Raw genomic sequence first — 22634 nt, 5'->3', positions numbered from 1 at the left:
AGCTGCTTAATGAACATACAAAGAATCCTAACTTGTTATTTTTGCGTCATGTTGCTGCATCTACTTATTTCCAGCATTCACCTGCAGCACCTTTGGGACTAATGACACAAAGATCAAGGCAAGTCTGGCGACCATGCTTGCTAAGGGGAAGTAGTGTAAATATTTAGTCTCTTTTCATCATAGCATAAGTTATGTATTTTAAGAAATTCATCCTATATATCGTGCAATAAAAACAGTTAATTCATTGCCGGTGCATTTGTTTTCTTTTTTGCACTGCATGATTCAGCACTCAATTGTTTCTGTTTATGCAATATATATGAAAGTACAACTGGTTCAGGAGAATTAGTAATCTACTAACGTCAATTCATAAGTGCAAATGAAGAGCAACAGGTGCACGTGCATAAATACATTAAAAATTTTTTGGTACCGCATGTAAACAAAAATGTAAACTAACTTGTAGACATTAGCTATGGACTTATGGCCTTATTCCTAAAAATGTTGAAAGTGTTGGCTTAAACACCCTATATAGGCTATTCACACTAGCCCTCAAAATGTTTCATATCGTTTTTCTGGATGCCTCGTTATTCCGTCAGTGCGTTACAATTTTCCTGTAGCTGTCGCTGTTGAAACATTGAGTGAAAAGATTCTATGATAACATCGAATCAATTAATCATGCACGGAAACAGCAAAGCGTCACGCTTGCACTAATTATTTGCTGTTAGCCGCATGATCGTTAAGAAGTATCGCAGTTGAAATGAAAGTAAGTGAAGCAGATCAGGAACCCACAACTGAGTTCTCTATTGCGCTTCTAACATCTTCGTCTACAACAAAATATGCATAAGTTGCATAACTGAGACTACAGTGAGCATTTTTCTCGTCCCGCCATAAAAATTGCTGCTGCTCATAGGTAAAATGAGATAATAAGTATAAGGTGTTCTCTTTCTAGGGACCGCGAGCTTAATTTGTCAATTTTCAAAACTGTGGCAGCATCAGCGCATGGGCAGGAAGGGCTATGCACCAGCTCATTAGATAAATAAAGCACATTTGTATACTGAAACTTAGGTCACCAAGTTTAGTTATCAAGAATGCATTGCATTCACGAAGAAATGCAAGAAACACATGCACCTAACAAGCATTGCGTTTGTTTCGTATTCAGATCAGACAACCATAGCTCGCAATGAAGCTGACGCGCTCGGTGGTGGTGTCGGAGAAACTGGTGGAATTGGCTTTCGCAAGAAGTGAAGCTCTGTGCATCAAGAACCGAGTCATGCATCTACTGACAGGCCCACAAAGATGGTTTCGCTTTCAATCAAGAGAAGAAAGCGAACGCGTAGTCTTGTGTGGCCCAAACTTGTGCGAACCAAAAACGCGCTTGTACTGGCCTTTTGTAGAAATAATCGAAACTCCTAAGACTTTGTGCGAAGGTTCAGACAATATGAGCTTCTTGGCATTATTTTCTCAGACGGCTCATATGGAGTTGCAGTTGTTACCACGACTCTAACTGCATGAAAGTTCTTGAGCCTAACGTTTTGTGTAGGACTTCGAGCAAGGTGCCACGAAATTTATTTCAGTGCGCACGTGAAACGTTATTGCGTCTTCTGTTTTGTTTTACTCGATATTGTCTTGAACATATATATCAATTATATAGGACGACATGATATCAATATTGCCGTAGATGATGTTGCGGACATCTAAGAATGAGGAATGAGGACCTTTTGTATTGAACGCAATACGTATGTAACATTCTGGTAACGCATACCGAAGGAACGGCGAATCTTCATAGTTTATTTTTCTTTCCCACGCTAAACAACGCTTCCTCCTAATTTTCTTTTTTTTTTGCTATTCTGTGTAGCATAAAGAGCTGCAGCTTTTCTAATGTACACCATGGTGTAGCGAATGCACAAAACGCTTCAATTTGTCTAATACTAATTAACAATGAAAAAGAAGAATGCCTATTGTAAATGCACAGTAAATAGAAGTCTGTCAACCGAAGAACGCCAGCTATAATTGAGCACTTCCCAAAGTCATTGCAAACCTTAACAGAAGGCGTTTTCATCAATGTGGGGAATAAACTGAATTATTTGCGGAAATATGCCGTACAACGAGAGCATTGTTTCAGCATACCATATGCGCTCGTACCAATACTCCACCGACTGTTCAGGGCAGTAGTGTGCCTTCCAATAAAAAAAAAAAACGTGTGTAAGGAAGAGTGAACCTCAAATCATGTGGCCCCAGTCTCATGGGCAGACTCGCGTGCCTACTTTTCGAAGAATAGCACACCAAAAGGGTTCTAAGAAGAACTAGCTGGTTGACGTTCAACGCAGCGTAACAGCGCAAACGACCGGACGGGTCAAACAGACAATACAAAGCGCTGCCTCGCCTGTTTAACTAGCCCCACCATCTGCTTGGTGTCGTAGTCTTGAAGCTTTGAAGAAGCGGTCCTGTTCCACTGCCCGCATACATTGTGGTCTCAGTACAGCGAGGTGAAAATCTCCTAATACAGGTTTCTGTTGCTGAATACGTGGGATATAAAAGTGCTTTTCCTAGCCTGAAAGGAGCCTGCAATTGCACGCAATATTGCCGTGTGGCTGACCAATGTAGGTATTTTGCGTGTATTCATTGGCTTCTTTTATTCTCGGAAAAACAATTTTATGTAGTACTTATAGTGCAACAGAAATCTGTACCGAGAGTTTTTCATGTCGCTCTACAATTTCCTTCCTACCTTATGCCTTTAATCGTGCAAACAATAGCTATAGGGCTCACAGGTGTCCCCTTTTCGTTCCGCTTAGTTGTCCTTTCGGCAGAACCCCATTTCAAGCATGAAAAGGAAATTTAGGAAATATCAAAAATGATTAGGAGTGCATACAGCAGGCATTACCGAATCCTGACTGGGGGCTTGCTACTATCGCTGAAAAGATAAGTGTACAATCTTTGCACTCCCCAGTGCTAGCATATGGGGAGAAACTTGGAGGTTAACAAGGCTCCAGGAACAAATTAAGGACCACGCATAGAACGACAGAATTAAAGATATTAGTCGCAACGCTAAGTGAGAGGAAGGGAGCGGTGTGGATCAGCTAGAAAACGGGAATGGCCGATATTCTTGTTGACATTAAGAGAAGACAATGGAACGGAGTAGGCCATGTAATGCGCAGGTCAGAAAACCAGCGCACTGTTGGCAGCATAGAATCGGTGCCAACTGAAGGAAAGCGCCGTCGAGGATGTCATAAAATTAGGGGGGCAAGAGTTCTTATTCTATACGGTGTTCTTCGGGTTTACATTATTTTACCAATGAAATGAGTAGCATTTTGAAATAGACACTGTAGAAGTTGATTTTGGTAGTACTGTTTTCGATTATATTTCTTGTACTTTGACTTTGTAACATTAGTACATCTTGCATCGAAGAGAAAGGTTATGGTCCACAAACTGTGAATTTTGGTGATGATATGAAATTGAATTGTTTACTCCTAATCTAACGAAACGAAAAAGTCAATATAAAATTTCTTCGTAGTCATTAGGCCTGTAAAATTTAGCATTACAAGTTAATTGACATTACAATACCTCCTACTTTTATTTCCAATTTTATTTTTTATTTCTAGATCGAACGAAGACAACAGTTTAGTTTACTGTCTGATCGCAACACTCCGATCATTTCTTTCATACGAGACTATTCACTGCGTTTCTTTAATTTTAATTTTGAAAGAAGTGTTCCTCGTTCTCGTCAAATTGCCACTGCAGTAACTTACGTCGCTCAACATCGTGCTTAGTCATTTGAGTAAAAACAATGGGATGTTTTTTGGTTGTCTGTTTCATGCAAAGATTTTTCAAATGAAGCTATCCTTAGAAAGTGATATTATTACGAACACAGACAACATATTTAACTCTATATTGCGCAAAAACGGCAACAAATATCAAAAGCCAAATCCCTTTGCAAACGAAATCCATCAGATCTAAAGAAACATCTTTGAAATAACGCAAGCCCGAAGTTTTAAAGACAGAAACCGAAGCTGCTGTCAAGCTTGAAAAATTGAGTACGCTAGTCTCAATACGTCTGCCTAATAAACAAATAAAATTGCAGTCGCGAAAACTTATTTGAACAGCCAATCTCAAAAGAAAAAAAAGCTGCTTGCTTTAGAAGCATTCATTTCATCATCCAACAAGGTGGGACAACCTCTCGCCTTTGAAATTCAACAATCTTCTTTGCTATCACCATTCCTTATTAACAGTTACAATATCAATCTCACGGATGTTGTTCCAATGACAACATTTAGGATGTGTTATCAAGTGTAATGCCTTGTGCAGATTGAATTAAACCTTTTTATTTCACTTAACAACGACCTAATATGTTATGCATATTTCCATTTGTAGTTTTCACTATAGGAGTAAAACGTCGTTGTAGTTAATGTGGGCTATCTTCTATGCTTTAATTCGGTCGCTGCTTTGTGGCGCACATCTTGAACAAGGTTAGAGTAACAGGTCGCTGTCATGAGCTTCTTTTGACGAGTATGTACAAGTAATAACACCAGCAATAGTTGCAACCGAAAATACAAAACAAGCTGACGCCTCCTTAGGGTATTATATCGCCTTCTTCCTGTTGTCGCTGCCCTAACCACGATGTGCAAATAATTCCAAAAGTTGGTCATAGCGGTTGTATGGAGACTGGAAAAGGCAATATAAAATTGAGGGAGAGGAAGTAATGATGCTGGGATGGGATCATTGCTTCATGGCAGCTGCTCTACGCGCAATGTCATTTGAAAGAACGAAAAATACAAGGCAAGCATTTGCCCACATGGCGCTCCTACTCTCTAATTAGGTAAAACCCAATATTACCGGATGTTTGAAGCAATCATCCAAGTTTTCTGTTGGCCATTCTTTCCATTTTTATGTTGCGCTATTGGGGGCATGAACATTTCATTAGAGAAATTTATTTTTTCTAAATATCGTGTACAATTTTTATTGAACCATTGCTCTTCCATAATGAAGGTCAAATGTTCGTTACAGAGACGTTCCGAAAAATTGCGCTTTTATTGTTTTAATTTGTTTTATTCGCCACAGCTCATAAAACGAGGAACCCCAAGTACTTTTTGCAGGATATAAGCGAGGCCTGAACCTTCACAAATTCATCCCTTCACCTAGCGACGTTTCAGACGCTGCCATCTACAGTCTCACTGGTGAGAATAGGCCTTTTCGCTGCTCGATATCGAGCCATGTTTTGTCGCGCGCTTTTTCGGCACATAAGTTGTATCGCCACTGCACGTCCTATGTATACTGGCTTATTTATATATTATCTGAAAAGAAAAGAAAATGTCATATCGTGTTTATGAATACGCCATATAAAATTTTCATAGTTAGGTATAACATATCGAATGTGAAAATTGTTCTAGATAGTTTGATCCACATGTAAAGGTATGTCAGGACTTGCGAGTTTGCATTTCAAATCTTATCTACAAAATGGTTCCACTGAAAAGAATTCTACTCGAAGGCTAATGAGGCCGTTATTATATTTTTGAAAGAAAAAAGACACTGAGGAATGAAGCCTATGCTTGCTCGATTGAGGAACGAGATTCCTTAGAGTTGGTGAAATTTCGAAACAGTCATCTGCTTTGTGAGACACTTATTAGGGTACACCCTAAGGTGGAACAGCGGTTTTTTGTTGTCAATATAAATTAAGCGCAGTGAAGAAATGGAGTCATTCAAGAAGAAGAGAAAACATATCTTAACACGCAAATAAAGCAGTAATTAGTCGTATGGCTGCAAATACATATACTAATGTAGATTATGGTTTTCCATTTTACAAAAAGCGAGCATGAAACTGCATGTAGCATGCCTGGCTGTGGAACTTCATTTTCCGCTAATCAATCTTAAGAAGCTGCTGATCACATGTATAGGGGCTTGATCTCCCTCTCCAAAAGATATAAGTATCAATACAACCACATTAGCAGTCTTTTAATGCAATCCAATGTTGCAAATACGGTAGCCCCATCAGCGTTTAGCGTAAAATGCTTATTAACTGAGAGCCAGTGCAGTTTTCATGTTGAACTCATAGGTGGCTCAATTTATTTTCCTGCAGCACAAAGCAACATGAACCGTCAGTTTGGAGTGGACCTCATGTCGGTCGCCGCAATCGTAATTGGTAAAGATAACCATTTGCTTTCTATCTATTGCTTACTTTTTCACATCATGACAAAACAAAAGCAACAATTAGCCAACATAAGTCTAAAATCTAACACAAGTAAATGTAAAATCCAGAATAAAGTATTACGATTGCAAAGCAGTGACATCTCTGTATGATAATATGTCGGTCATGGAAACGGGACATTTTTTATAGTAACAGTAGCTGCTCATCATTGAACCAGTGAAAGAAAAAGTACTTTACCGTTCTGCATTCTGATATCACGCATTCACGTCATACACATAAATATCGGAGGAAAAGTGCGCTACCATGTGCCCGAACTTTTGACGACTATAGAAGTAATAAGAAGCTACCCTCCAATCGCTTATTGCAAAACAATCAAATGTTTTGTTGAGGCCTTTGCAAAGAAAATGTGGAACTAAAAGAGTTCGAAGTAAACCTTTGCAAGTGCAATACGGGCGCCAAAATTGGCGAAAAGATTCCGATTATATATATATATATATATATATATATATATATATATATATATATATATATATATATGTATATATATATATATATATATATATATATATATATATATATATATATATATATATATATATCGATTAAATATTAACGACTACCATCGAACTTACGCTGTAAAAACTCGTGTGGCACAGTTATGGTTATTCGTCCTCAAGTTCAGAGTTATTCTTGCATAGACTATGATACTAAACGATGTCTGTTGAAGAAATTAATGTTGAGCCCTTGTATGCTTGGTGAGCTGGTGATACAAAAACAGACATACCTATTTTTAGCTTTTGAACACTCAACCCTGTTGTTATTACATCCTGTTGTAATTGGTTGTTCTCCAATCCTGCTGTTATTGCTTATTATTAGAATAATTGCACGTGCCCTAATACATGAATTTGTCAAATTAAATGAAAAAATATGGAACTATGAGAACATGTGAACCATATTCTGAATTTGCCTAGCGCTCTGTGTGATGTCGAAGTTTTAACAGGAAATGAGCAGCTACAGCTTTTCGGGCAACCGTTTTCGGCGAGACACGCTGTGAGCAGGACAGATGCCCAGTGGGCGATTTCAAATGCTAGACATTTACTTGCTGCTTCTCAGAGAGGTTGTTACCAGTCAGTGAACGAAAAACGATGCCGCTTCCGTGGACATTGGGATATGGAAATACAGTCGAGCACGGCTATCGCCTGCTTTTTTCTTGAAAAAATTCGCAAAAATATTTTTCGATTTCTTCATCTGAGCACCACAACATTTGTTCTAAAATTCTGCCTCAATAGTTATAAATTCAACTTCTGACCTTTTGCCAGAAATAACACGTCATTGTGGTTAACGGTTATTGTTACAAAAGGCCCCTTTATTAGTCCTCAAACTGCTTTTTTCTACATTTCAGCTTTCATCGTTATGGCTCCGAAGGAAGCTCTCGCTAGCCTCGGAGGAGGCGTGGGAGGAATCGGAGGCATCCAAGGCGCGGGCAAGAAGTGAATTTTCGTGCGTCCTGAATCCAGCCATGCCAGCTTTGTCACGGTCTAGATGACCAGCTCGCCTGCAATAAAATGCCTGTTGACATCATAATTGTGAATACCTGCTTTTATCACATTAAAAAAACGGCTGGTTGAATAGGTTTGACGAGAATTGGAAAAACGTTCTCTACAATTTACGCAGCCGCAATCTATAGGTTGTTGCGTATGTTCATGGAAACAGTTGGTGTGAAGAGAAGCCATCTTTTCTGCTCTTTGTGAAATTAGGGCGACCAGGGATCAAATGTGTGGATATTTTCAGTGTTTGGCTCTTTTCCATCTCACTTTTCGTAAATATCCACATTTAGTTATTGAACGAGATATGTCCCCCTACATACCAAGACATCATTGTCTTGGTGGTTCCCGTTGCGTTTAACATTTTTTATATATTATATACTCCCCTGATCCGCCTTATTCTGCTCGCTCACTGCGCAGCAAGTTTCTCCCCTCGCAATCTCGATGTTTCGATTCCATAAGTTATTACCAACATTGCATTCTTCACGTGTATCATATCCGTGAGGCCTACGGTTGGATATATCATACCTGCGAGGCTGCCAAAGCAGGGACTGGAACAGACGAACGGCCGATTGTGGATTTGGTACAAATACAGAAATGCAAAACAAAGTGTACTGTGGCTTGTACGGTACCCTCAATGGACTAAAAGAAAATTAGCCCCGTTTTGCGGCTAATTTGCGGCTATACCTAATGTAAAGCATGTCTAACTCTATATTCAGCAAAGTTTCCCGCTCCACCGAACTGTTCAGAAAAGAAAACGCAAGCAGCTTAAGTGTGCCAATAATATCCCTCAAAGCATATCGGTTTTTGCATAATTCCCGACAATAATGAGTAATGTGCATGGGGTTTAGGCTACTGGTGATACTTCTTGAGAGCCTGACAGCGGTGACTGAAATGTTCACCTTGCACAGTTGTGCCCGTACGCAAGTACCTGCCCACAAATTTGTCGAACCTGAATTCATAACACATAAACTTAACATTCAACGTCTTCTCCTCTCGTTCGTATAACAAGCTCTCGAAGAAACGTGCCCATTTATACAGCCTTCTAAAGGAAGCTCAGACGTGATTTCCGCAGGAGTCATCGAATTTACGCAATTGCGCAAAAGCAGAAGAGAAGAGTGCTTACTGCAGGGACTCTAAATGGCTCAAGTGGTGTCAAGAAAATGTACTGCCAATCATTGTTTCTACAGAACGAGGTATCGGTTGCACTCAACAAAGCAGAACATTTGTTCGCTTGCGACCTCTCGGATGTACTCAGTAATTTCGTCTACCTTTGAACGGCAGCTCAAACCAGTTACTTACGCACGTATTATGAATTCACAAATAAAGTAAATGCTACAGACGAGTTCTGTTCAGAACGGGGCAATCAGTGGCCTGAATGACATCTAGGAAATTGCTTGAATTTATTTTTATTCCGTTAAGGGCTTGACTGAAAACAAACTGTGCGTATGTCGATTGCGAAAGTGATGCCATCTGCTCAATATTTCAATAGGACATACGTATAGTGTACACCAAATCGACTTGAATGATATTTACAGTGCGGTCCATTGTTAAAGGGAACGTCCGAAGGCGCGCCTTTCACTTTGGTGGCGCCCGAGCTTCAAGGTGGCTGGAGAAGAAATGCCGATACGCTCCACAGGTGTGTTGAAAAGAGTCAGAGCTGCCTGCCATAAGTTATCTGCTGCAAATGTAGGGGTTGTTTCTCTGGCGAGAGAGGAAAATGTGGTCATACTCTGCGATGAAACGTTCTGTTTAAAAGTGTGAGTAAATACGGGGAAGTAACGTCTGGCAATTGCTGTAGGACGGATGACCACGGCCACTGTTTGGTCCAAGAGAAAAAGTTCAGTGATGTCGTGGTATAAGCCCTGAGAAACCTACCACTCTCCCATCGTATAACGCCGCAAATAAATATTATATATACATCTTTGGCGATGTCCGCACATCAGTTCTCACCCAGAAGTTTTATTTATTTATTTATTTATTTATTTATTTATTTATTTATTTATTTATTTATTGATACTGCAATCCTGGTATCGGGATTATAGCAGGGTGGGAAAAAGAATTAAGCAGTTTCACAAAAATGGCAAAATGTAAACAAGAAATAAGGGTGCAGATTGAAGCTCTTCAGCCAGCATCAGGAATACATTTGAACAAGATATCAAACAGTAAAAAAAATAAAATACACAATAGAACAGTAAAGTGATGAAATGCAGTAACACAGACTAGGCAATATGTTGGGCAAATAACATCAGTGACGGTTGCAACACTTCATTGTTAGTGAGATTATTCCAATCGGTAATAGTTCGTGGAAGAAATGAGTATTTAAAACAGTTATTACGGATGCGAAAAGGAGTTAAAGTTAGCTGATGTCGTTGTCGGGTCGCAGACCCTGACGAAAAATGAACTAAATGGGTGATTTCAGTTCTGTAGTGTCCTTTAATTAATTGGTACATGAATTTAAGTCTTGCAGAACGATTTCGCTCACTTATTGTCGGCAGACCAGCTTTGATTAAAAGATGTGTTATCGATGTACGTCGGTAATTATTATATATGTATCGAGCAGCCCTCCTTTGAACCCTCTCTACTTTGTTTATGTTAGTCTTAGTGAATGGGTCCCAAATGATAGCAGCATAATCTAAGGTAGGCAAGACAATACATTTGTAAGCAAGGAGGCGGACAGATGGAGTGGATAACCGCAATGCCCGTCTTAAGAAAAACAATTTACGATAAGCGTTACACGTTATGAAATCAATATGTTTGTTCCAGCTGAGATTGTTAGCGACCCAGAGCCCTAGATATTTATATTCTGTTACTTCTGCAAGTGTCACATCATTAATACTGTAATCAAACGGTAAGGCATTCTTTTTGTGAGTAATCCTCATCAGTACAGTTTTTTCAAAATTAATGAACATTTGCCATGATTCACACCATGCAGAAACTTTCTGCAACGTGTTATTTAGTAGTATTTGATCTGAGACACTTCTTACTTCTGTATAAATGACACAATCATCAGCTTAAAGCCTAATCTTCACAGGAATGTTAGACACAATGTCATTAATATATATTAAAAACAATAGAGGCCCAAGAACAGAGCCCTGAGGGACGCCAGAGTGAACTGTAAGCTTGTCAGAACAATGATTGTTAAAAACGACGAATTGTTCCCTGTTTAAAAGGTAGGCTGAAATCCACTTTACTAATTGTTGGTATGAAGTATTGTGTCTAACTTATAAATTAACTTTTCGTGAGTGACCCTGTCAAAAGCTTTCGAGAAATCCATAAATACGGCGCCAATCTGTGTTCCATTGTTAATTGAAGAGGAAAAATCATGTATAGTTTCTACTAGCTGTGTACAAGTTGAGTAACCCCTCCTGAATCCATGCTGATATTTAGTAAAGAAATTGTTAGCTTCGAGGAAGTTTGATATGTGATTGTGAATTATGTGCTCAAGTAGTTTACGAGCAGTCGATGTTAGCGAAATCGGGCGGTAATTCTTGATCAATCGCTTGTCTCCACTCTTGTGATGCGGTTTCACTCTGGCAGTCCCCCAGTCTCTTGGGATTTGACTTTCACACAAGGACCTTGTAAATAAAACAAACAAATATTTAGATGTCCATTGTGCATATCTTTTCAAAAAGGCATTAGGTATGTTGTCCGGTCCAGGTGATTTCTTTACCTCAAGGTTAAGCAGCATACTTAAGATACCATGCTCACTAATGACAAGATCCTCCAAAGGCGGCAGTGATGCTTCAAATTTTGGAAAGATGTTATTGTCGTTAGTAAATACAGACTTAAAATGTTCATTGAAGACATTAGATAGTTTGTGTGCATCACTGACCAGAACACCTTTGATTTCAAACTCATCATGGGTCTTTGAGGTTGGGGAAACCGAACGCCAGAATTTCTCATGAGACTCTGATATAAATTTGGGCAAAGATTTTTCAAAATAATGCTGTTTGTCAATGGCCGTTTGCTTTTTGAGCTGAGAACTAAGCAAAGCTATATTTTGTTCCAATTCCGGAGAAAGAATGTTTTCTTCTCTTTTCTGCTACATGCGCTTCAGTTTGTGAGCGAACTAGCTAAATCTGAAAGCGGTCTGAAAAAAATTCTTGTAATGTCACATTATTGCCCACGTTGCTTGAATCTTTCACCAGCTGCAATGTTGAAGTCGACATCGGGACAGCCAGTGGCAGGTACAGAGTTTGAATATAATCTTTATTTTGTGGACTTACGCAATTTCTGTGAGGTAATGTAAATTAGATAAATGTATTACACAATATTACGATAAACCTGGTTTTAACAACTGGAAATAAACCAATATGTTTTTTTTCTTAATGCTCTGGAACATGGTGACGCATTCTCCTGTGGACGTGGACGAGCCTCAGAATATAATGGTGTAATCTTGCTATCGACCTTCTACTGCGTTCCGCAGCCCGTAAGTTTTGCAGGTGTTCCATAACACCGCCTTTTCCTCCGATGAAGGCAGTATTTTTTGAAATTAACTTTTTACTAAATATCGAATACGTTAGATTTGAGGTTATGTCTAAACTTGTAGTAATTCCTATTCATTAATTTTTCTTTACCCGCAAGCGCACCCAGCTTTACATGGTGATTGGGGCATCTAAGATATCGAATGAAAATATAACATCTATTAACATCTACGATACCTGTGAGAAGGCAATGTTAGGCTAGCAACAGAAAGTTCGAATAAAGGCGCAATTATAAGAATAGCGTATAAAAAGGAAAAACAGAAAGAACACCTGATGCATCATCAAAATGGAATTGTTTGTGGTTGCGAAAATAGGTAATTGTCCGAAATGGAAACGATATCGGAAGGTAGGTGGTTCCCGTCATTGGACGTGCGTGGGACTAATTATTAAGAAAGACATAGTGTCAAAAGTAGTAACGTGCCCGTCGTAATGATAATCAAAGACTATGGTGTCGTTGCAAACGGACCTTTCAAAATGGCATGACGGTATATCTTATGGCAAAGAGTAAGACGACATGCTTTGCGACGTGAAACAATTGACTGCAAAAAGAGGGCGCTTTTCATCGACATAATACGGTTGTGCGATGGAAGTTACGTCGTACATATCTTAGTATGCGGTTACCATTGTTAATAACGCAATTATTGTTATATTTTCAGCTCAGATTAAATGTTATATAAATTCCCAAGTACATATAAGATGTAACAGATACTATGGTAGCATTACTTAAGGTATAAATAACAGGAGGTACGTTAGTACAGGAAATGCGCAGAAGATTACATTTGCTAGTGTTTAGTTCCATGTGCCAAGTTCTTTACCAACGAGGTGTAACGTTTCCGTTACTTGAAATTTCGCGGTAAACATCACAGTCATCTGCGAAGAGGGGAATTGATGAGTGTACACAAGCGGCTAAGTCATTAATATAGACCAGGAAATGTAAAGGCCCAATGCAGAGCATTGGTTCACGCCAGAGTAATCTCTACCTCTTAGGTATACTTGTTGGCATATAATGTTCGAGAGGCTAAACCGTGCTTGAGTAAAGAAGACTAACTGATAGACATTTACTTCAACAATCGCACGTGTGATTCGAGTTATTTGCCACTAAGTGTACCCCTATGAAGAGGCTCTGAAGAGACATTCATTTCTACTACAACATCATTTGACTAACTGATGTTAAGCGCATCCCTCAAAAGGGCAAGAAATTGAGATAGCCGGACCCTATGTGCATTGTGTATTGGAGCACACGGTGGTTTATGATTTAAATATCGTTTATAAAGTCAAGGCTTGTTTAATAAACTGTCGCTTGTAAACAAACAAGGCTCGCTTAGCATATATCGCTTAGGCACGGAAAATGGCTAGTGGTTGGCAAAGACGCAAAGCGTACCACCACGAGTCTACCACACCTCATTTCCGTGGGTACTCTTCGCAGGGAAGCAGGCCTCAAGACGTTCGATGAATCGGTCTCTCAATGACGCTCACCTGCCGTCTCAATCTTGCAGCTTGTCCACCAGTTGAAGGCCTCTGTCATTACGCGCGCCTGCATAAACATTATCAGTCGTGCAAATTTTGCAACCTACCAGCACATTCATGCAAGCAACTAACATGTGAAAGACTAGTGGTCGCATTCCCAGGTAAATCCCTCGGCAAACTCCACAGCTGGCCACTGCGTGTGAGAACGTTATGTAATTAGAGGCTTTTGTAAATGCTATAGCCTAGTCATGAAGGCGGTTTCCGGGGCTCTGACCTGTTCTCTTGCGATCCCAGCTTAAGCACACCACTAACAGGTCATCCTCGCGCCCTCATCGCTAGTCATCGAGTAGCAGGCCATGCAGACTCATTGACCGCCTTGCCACCCAAACTAGCACAAGGCGCAACGACACTGAATATGCGATGAGTGGGTATAGAGCTGTGAAATACCTCTACAAGTAATTGAATGAATGGACATTCTCTTAAAAAAGATCCATACAGAAGTGCCAACTTTGCCACGTGCGGTGTACGTTCTTTGGATATCAGGTGCAAAATTTTCACTTTTTGTCACTGAAGCCCAGCGCATTTTGCAGGAAGCTGGCCTCTTGGGGAACAATTCTTCTTACCTCAAGAACTAAACTTTTGATTCCCTCGAACCACTTATACAGCGGACGCCGTGATGCCTTCGGGCGCTACATGTAGTCAATGCTGTTAATTATATTAGATGAATTAGGTGTGGTATCTGCTTCTTGCCTTATGTGTGAATTAGTACGACTACCGCAATTTGTGTTTCGAGTAGCTCTAACTACTCAGATTATCTTTCTCAAACTGCATGGGTTGATTATTGTTCGACGTCGCTACCGTTTCGGCCAAACACAAAAGTTTGTCTTTATGCAAAGTGTCTGTTGTATGTAGTAAAGTGTGGTCCTTAGTCAGCGTTGTCCACAGCAATCTGACAACAAGTTCTGCAATAAGCACGACCTGCTGAGACTGCATTTGTTATATTTTCCCTACATTCGCTTCCTTATTACGCGTCAAGGTATGTACATTTCCTGGAACAGGCGCCCGCTTACAATATTTCTAGCATTGGAGATCTGGTGTGGCAACTGTAATAACACATAAAGGAGAATTGCTCATTTTGTACTGGTCCTGCTGCCGAGTGGCGCAGTATGAAGTGAGGCAAGGGGGCTGTTGGCCCCGGGTGCCAGTTGCCAGCTGGGGGGGTGGGGGGAACTGAAGACTCCCTCATTTCGCCGGATTGAATGGGCGTAAATGGTAAAGAATGCTCCAGTAACCAGCAGCCCGAGCTTGTGTACCCGATGTGCCAAGCGTGCAGTGGCGCAGCATTGCCGATTGCAGCTTTATCAATCTCCTACATAATAAGTGCACAATGCGCAGTCTAAAACGTTCAGTTCGCCAAGTGGTCGCTAAGCTACTCGCCTTAGCGGAACGTTTCAGGTGCGGTGCACGAGTACGGTGCGCTCATGTCCCTTCAAGGGGAGTAGGGTAGTGCGATTAAAAGACGGGACAAAAGAAGACACATAGGGAGACACACAGTGCTGTGCCTTTTAATTGCGCTACCGTGCTCCCCTTGAAGATGCATTACCAGCAAGCCCACATTGCAACCCTCGTGAGCTCATGTCCCGTCATGGTTCACGTGGCGTCATTATAAAAATGATGACCCAGCTAACATTAGAAACAGTTTAAAAAAAGGGCGAATGTCACATACCTAGGCAGAACAAGGTAACATTGTTTTGCCGTCGCTTGAAGATACTCGGATTACATTTTTTCATCCGCCTAATACGGTAATTAGTCTATATAATAAATCAACTTCCTAAATGTTTATTAGATGAAAAGTGTCAATGGGAAAATTATAGAGCAACATGAAAAACCCCCGATACAGCTTTATATTGCTCAATACGTGCTACATAAAAGAGCACGCAAAATTACCGCGCAACTGGCTGCTCGATGCACTTTGCGTGTATTCGCGGGCTACTTTCCAGCTCGGAAAAACACTTCTGTGTAGCCCATTACGAGCAACAGAAAGCTGTATCGGTAGTTTTTCATGTTGCTCTACGGTTTTCCTCATTGACACTCTTCAACTAATTATAATATTCTAAAGCTGTATAATTCATGAGGAGTAATTGTCATTAGGTAGAATGAGAAAAAAATAATCTAAATATCCCCAAGTGACGGTAAACAGCATTACCTTGGTTTTGTGCAGCTACGTTGGATTCGCATACTTTAAAACGGGGCTCACTGGATACAGTACAGTAAGCTTGCACACCCTCTATACAGTGTTCCATTTATTAGGGGTGCTAGAACGTAAAGCCATTCCAAACTTTTCTTTTCCAATTCTGCAATCAGCCCGCCGCGATAGTAAAAACATTTTTTGAACCACCCCCGCTTCGCCTGTCTGTCAGGCGACGTCACGAAAACCGCGATAGCTCCCCATCTGATATGATGTGTGGACGCTGATTATGCATGATTCGACCGAACAAAAGAAAAATAGTCATTTCTGATTCGATGCTTTTCGCCATTAGCCCTCGGCTATTGGTCAAAAGATTTTGGGTTGCACCCGCTTCACTGTCTGTCACGCGACGACATAAAACCGCGAAACCTCACCGCGTCAAAATGACGTGTACGTGGTAAGGGTGCATTAATATGCCGCACCAAACTTAATTTTTTTTCTGAACAGCCGCAGGGTGCCTCTTTCCGAAGGGAATGAAAGATAGCTGCCGCCGATCTCTCAGGCACTGGCTAGTCGCGCCTGCTGGAGAGCCTGGGTTTATTTGAGCACAATAAAACATTTTCCGTGGGCGCGTGACGTTTTCAAACACTTTCTGCACGTTTACGACCTCGCTCTGCCAACATTTCTTTGCTAAGTACCCGTTTTAGCGGCATTCTTAAGCTTCCGCTGCATGCCGCGGCGATTTTCGACCAGCCACCTCAAGCCGCGTAGGGGAAAGCGGACCAATCGCAGACGCCTGCACAACCCTTTTCATCCGGTTATCAATTTTCAGTGCACTGGCTCGACCACATCGAATCCCTCTCCACTTGAGCGGGCTCCTCGCCTCTTGTCAGCCGATTAGATAAGACAAGCCACTCACTGTAGGCAATGCTATTCGTTTCTAAAGCAAACAAAAGTGACCTCCTATAAGCGAGGAGAGCGTCTGATTTGTTGGATCAGACAACCCTGCGGGTCACCGCCCGATGCTTGCGTCGGCGGTTACCCAAATTTGGCGTCAGGAGATTGGAATAAAAACATATTGGAATAGTTTTGTGTTATAAGGCCCCAGTTTTGTATATTTGTATTTGTTTTGTATCAGTTTCGTGATGTTGAATAAAAGCCCGCTCTCCCAGTACTAGATAACCGTATCTTTATTATTATGTTGTTGTTGTTGTTTGACTTCAGGTCACAAATACAGTGTCTTGTTTCATCCGCCGCAAATTTTTAGAAAAGGTGATTTTTTTTTTAATATTTACGGATATTCGATCAGGTTATGAGTGTTTGGGACCGCTAGGAACTCGGTATTGAGCAAAATATAGGAAATAATTATTGAAGATATATTAAATAACTGCTTAATTAGCAATTATGGAGGAAACCTGACAATTCGGGAATTGACGACCCAAAGCACGTCATTAAACCAGCAAAAACTTTTTGGACGCTTTCTCACTAGCAGACGACGAGAAAAAAAAATGGTCGCTCGCCGCCATTACTGTGGGGACTCGACGGATTGCAACGCGTTCGCTTGAGCGCAACCTCTCCGGAAGCTCTTGTCTCGCCGGTGTAGGATACCGTGCAGTAAGCGCATGGTTCTCTGTGGACGAAGCGACTCATGTTTTCTTCAATATTACTTCGGTAGCCAGATAAGGTGCCAAAGGAGGCATTCGATTGTGACCAGCATGCTTCTCTTCGCGTGTTCTTTTTAATTTCGTTGCCCTGGCTCTCCAAAAGAAAAAAAATACATTGTTGCGGCGCAGCGAAAAGCCGCATACTAAATGTTCGATTTCGTTACTTCGTTTACGGAAAGTAAACCGATACTATGCCCCAGGCGACTCGGACATAGTATAAGTTTGTCGTTTTCATGATTTGATAATGCGCTCTTGTTCTCACTTCTACTATACGGAACGTTTTACAGCAAGCGATTGCTCACGCTTGTTCATTTTAGGGTCATAGTTGATCTGCGTAAAAAGGAAGTACTCCATGTTTTAACTTGATACTGAGCCGCCACTAAGCGGATTGTGTGTAGCGGAGCCAGTGTGGTAGATTTCATTTCGTGGCGCTAGATCTGGCCAAGATGAACGCTCTGTCACATGTGTAGTGAAATTCTCGTGACACGCTTTACGTATATATCTCGAAATTGTGTTAGCATGAAGAATTTTCACACAGAGACGTGTAGTTGAATAACTGCTAGCGTACACGGATGAAAGGCTGTGTTTGCGGGGAATGCATCAGCAGTTTGTGCGCTGCCGTTTCCGTTTAGTTTAAAAGTAGCAGTATTTTTAAGGTTCCTGGAAACCACTCTAAATAATTTTGGGATGTTACCGCAAGCAAAACGCGAGACTTGAGGAAATATCTAGCAGAAATATCTACATTCACCCAATCTAAATATATGCAACCACAAACGCTTTTGGAGCATGAACTATGCGATAAGCTCACTCCCTCGCAGTTTCGCATTTAGCCGAAAAAATTTGAGAACAATAAATTGGTCGCTCCGGGAAGCACCTTTGCAGGTTTCAAACTGAAGGCATTGTTATGACGGTAGTTGGAAGATTTTTTTGTCTCTTTTATAAACAGTTTAGCAGCAGAAGTTGTTTTTCGGGCTGTATGAAAAGCGTTAAGCGCCTTTCGATGCTTCGGCGTTATGCAGGGGCCCTATAACGTAAAACTATTCCAATATGTTTTTATTCCAATCTCCTGACGTCAAACTTGCGTAACCGCCGAGGCAAGCACCAGGCGGTCACCCGCAGGGTTGTCTGAAAAGACCAATCAAATGCTCTCCTCATTTATAGGAGGTCACATTTGTTTGCTTGAAAAACGAGTCACATTGCCGACACTAAGCAGCTTTTCTTTTCTAATTGGCTGACAATTAAGAGGCAGGCAGCAGGCTCAAGTGGAGAGAGTTTCGATAGGGTCGAGCCACTGCACTTAAAATCGATAACCTGATGAGGAAGGTGGTGCCGGCGTCTTCAATTGGTCCGCTTTCCTTTACTTAGCTTGCGGTGGCTAGTCGAAAACTGCAGCGGCATGCAACGGAAGCGTAAGAATTGCAGCTAAAACGGATTCTTAGCAAAGAAGAGTTGGCCGATTGAGGTCGTAAACGTGCCGAAAGTGCTCCAAAACGTTACATGGCCACGCAAGAAGTTTCATTATACGCAAATAAACCCATGCTCTCCTGTAGGTGTGAGTACCCAGCGCCTGAGCGATCGGCGGCAGCCATCTTTTGTTCCTTTCGGAACGGGGCAGCCTGCGGCTATTCAGAAGAAATTTCAGTTTTGTTTGGCATATTATTGCATCTTTGATGCGTACACGTCACTTTGATGCGGTGAGTTATTGTGGTTTCGTGACGTCGCGTGACAGGCAGGTGAAGTGGGTGCAGCCAGAAAAGTTTTGACCAATAGCCGGGGGCTAATGGCGAAGAGGCGTCGAATCAGAAATAACTATTTTTCTCTTTTTGGTCAAACCATGCTTAATGAGTGTGCACAAGTCATATCAGATGGAGAGCTAACGCGGTTGCCGTGACGTCGCGTGACTGACAGGTGAAGTGGGGGTGGTCCAAAAATGTTTTTGACCAATCGCGGAGAGCTGATTACAGAATTGGAATAGAAAAGTTCGGAATAGTTTTCCTTTATGGCGCCCCAATTTACGTGCTGTTAATGACTAGGCAGCTGCTGGCGCAGACTCGCATTGTGCAAGTCGTGCGTGGTATGAAGCCCTTGTCATGCCTAATAAGTGTTCTGGCTTTCATTACTGTTGCATTTAGTGCCGTCGTCTTGGACAGACTGTACATTATGGGCGCTATAACGTAAAGCCATTCCAAACCTTCCTACTCCATTTCTACAATCAGCCCTCCGTGATTGGTCAAAATTCTTTTTGGACAACCCCCACTTCAGGTGTCCGTCACGCGACGTCACGAAAACGGCGATAGCTCCTCATCTGATATCATCATCATCATCGTCCCGTTCGGAAAGGAATAAAAGATGGCTGCCGCCGATCGCTCAGGCACTGGCCACTCGCACCTGCCGGAGAGCATGGACTTATTTGCGTATAGAAAAACTTTTGCGTAGCCGTGTAATGTTTTTGAGCATTTTCGGCACGTTTATGACCTCGTTCTGGCAGCTCTTCTTTGGTGAGGATCCGCTTTAGCGTCATTCTTAAGCTTCCGTTGCATGCCGCCGCGATTGTCGACGAGCCAATGTAAACTCAATAAGGGAAAGCGGACCAATCACAGACGGCAGCAACGCCCTCTTGGTGCGATTATCGATTTTCCGTACAATGGCTCTACCCCATCGAATCCCTCTCCACTTGAGCGTGCTCGTCGTCTCTTGTCAGACAATTAGATAAGACAAGCTGCTCAGTGTAGGCAATGTTATTCGTTTTTCAAGCAACCAAATGTGACCTCCTATCAACCAGGAGAGCGTTTGATTTGTCAGTTCAGACAACCCTACGGGATACTGCCCGATGCCTGCGTCGGCGGTTACGCAAATTTGACGTCAGGAGATTGGAATAAAAATTTATTGGAGTAGTTTTACGTTATAGGGCCCAATATGAGCTGTACAAAAATAAAAAGCCACATTATCCATTTGGTGGCCTTTTCTCAGCAGATAACCAGCAGATAATGCAAATAATTTGTTTGACATTACTCTTGTTCTATCCTTATCAACACACCTAAGAGATCGTAACATGTTTTAGTTCATAAGTAACCTTAGCAATACGCCCCCATTCATATGCATTTTACTCAAAGTGTGGCAAATGTATTCATCTCGAAGTTTGAGAAAAGAGACATTGCAGACTGTTCTAAGCGGAAATAAATTGCAATTGTTAACGTGATTGTTCAAAAGTGCAGTCACTATGCTGAGCATGTTCGTTCGGCACGGGCATATTGCATTAACACCTGAATAATGTGCACAGACAAGCCGGGTATCTTTGTTTCAGCAATTATTATTATAAAAATCGATTGGAATTCGCGCATTTCTTTTATTTGCATAAGTACACTGCGTGTCACATAAACCTGCCTTGAAACGAAACGTATCGTTGCTGGCACCGGCGACCATTACGGTTGTCTAACTGCTTATCATACCGTAACATAACGAAACATCATAATGTTACTCATTCATATTGCCATGTAGTCATTAGTCAGAGGTAAACAAAGTTAACTAGAGGCACAGGGATGAGAGCAAATATATAGAAAATTACAATAGAACCTCAAAACTAACTCATTGAATAGGTTTCCCTCACATTGTTGCATTTGCTTTACGTGTGTGTCTCTGTGTCCTTGTCTTCCGTGCTGTACTCGTGTGGCCATCAATTACGAACTTGCTCAAGCCTTTCTCAGCTCTATTAAACAAGGTATTTAAGTCAGTTGAGTCCAATACTGCATGTAAAGTGACTGACGTTTTGTTCGTTTTATCTAAATACTATGGACTGGCAGTACTTGGCAAGCATTGAACCACAATATTTTTTATTGCACTTAAGCTGCGGACGTCATAGATTGCCAGCACATTTTCAGGAAAACAGCCAGCGAAGGCTTGGAAAAAGATCGGGAAATTTTAAAATGACCGCATAGGTATGGTATCTTGTTGTATGTCATGAAAAGATTCCAGAGAATCTCTCTGTTAAATATATCTTTAAAGCGGTTCACCTCATAAAAAGTTGAGGGATATTGGTCCCATTTATTGAAAAAAAAAAAATCACAGTCAAGCATACTGACATCGTATTTCTTACTGAATTTGTTTTTTTGCGTTAACTAAAAGTCCTGAACCACCAAACCCTAGAAAAAATTTTCATCTTTGAAAGCACCTTAAATAATTTACTGTGATAGAATTCATTCGAACTATAGTATCAGTTCTGTTTCCTAAGAGGTGCATATCTGTCGTGCCATCACACAAAGTAATCCCGTTGTATTTCGGGTGCTCATGTGGTGTACCAAACTTGGAAACCTGTTAGCATGGCCATGAGGCCTCATTACCTGAAAGAAACTCCATCTTTCATCCATCTGCCTTCTGTTTAAGTTATGACCAATGACCCATTCATTTAGGAATACGAGAAAGAGATTTAAATGTGTATTAAGCAAAATAAATTACAATATTTCGCATGATACTGTGAATACTCCTGTCAAGCCTTCTGAGTATATCCGTCTGCACGGGCATACTTAACAACCAGCCAATAAAATGTACAGAAAGTCCAACTGGGTAACGTTTCAGCAATAAATACAGAAATCATTTGGGATAAGTAAATTAATGCCTCATATATGAACTTGTCATAAACGGTAACATAATGTTGCTGGCACGAGCAGCAGTTGTGTCTGTTTAATTGCTTGCCATGCCATAAAATAAAACATTGTATAAAGGTATTGATTGTATTGACAAGCAGCCATTAGTTATAGTTAAACTGCATTAAGTATTGACTCAGATAGCTTGAGCAAATATATTAAGCTGCTTAATGAACATACAAAGAATCCACACTTGTTATTTTTGAGTCATGTTGCTGCATCTACTTATTTCCAGCATTCACCTGCAGCACCTTTGGGACTAATGACTCAAAGATCAAGGCAAGTCTGGCGACCATGCTTGCTAAGGGGAAGTAGTGTAAATATTTAGTCTCTTTTCATCATAGCATAAGTCATGTATTTTAAGAAATTCATCCTATATATCGTGCAATAAAAACAGTTAATTCATTGCCGGTGCATTTGTTTTCTTTTTTGCACTGCATGATTCAGCACTCAATTCTTTCTGTTTATGCAATATATATGAAAGTACAACTGGTTCAGGAGAATTAGT

The 22634-nt window shown here is 41.0% G+C and overlaps 1 long non-coding RNA gene across 1 annotated transcript; it reads left to right on the top strand.

Moving 5' to 3' along the window:
* The first annotated feature begins 4898 nt into the window (after positions 1-4898).
* Positions 4899-7714, top strand: LOC129382652 (uncharacterized). Its single transcript, XR_008610691.2, has 3 exons — positions 4899-5168; positions 6068-6130; positions 7539-7714. It is a non-coding gene; the product is annotated as an uncharacterized lncRNA (long non-coding RNA).
* Positions 7715-22634: the final 14920 nt, after the last annotated feature.

This window comes from Dermacentor andersoni, chromosome 6 (genome assembly GCF_023375885.2).
Source record: "Dermacentor andersoni chromosome 6, qqDerAnde1_hic_scaffold, whole genome shotgun sequence".
In the NCBI taxonomy this organism is placed as follows: domain Eukaryota; kingdom Metazoa; phylum Arthropoda; class Arachnida; order Ixodida; family Ixodidae; genus Dermacentor; species Dermacentor andersoni.
Note: the sequence above shows the minus strand (reverse complement) of the source record. Positions and strands in the feature narration are given on the sequence as shown.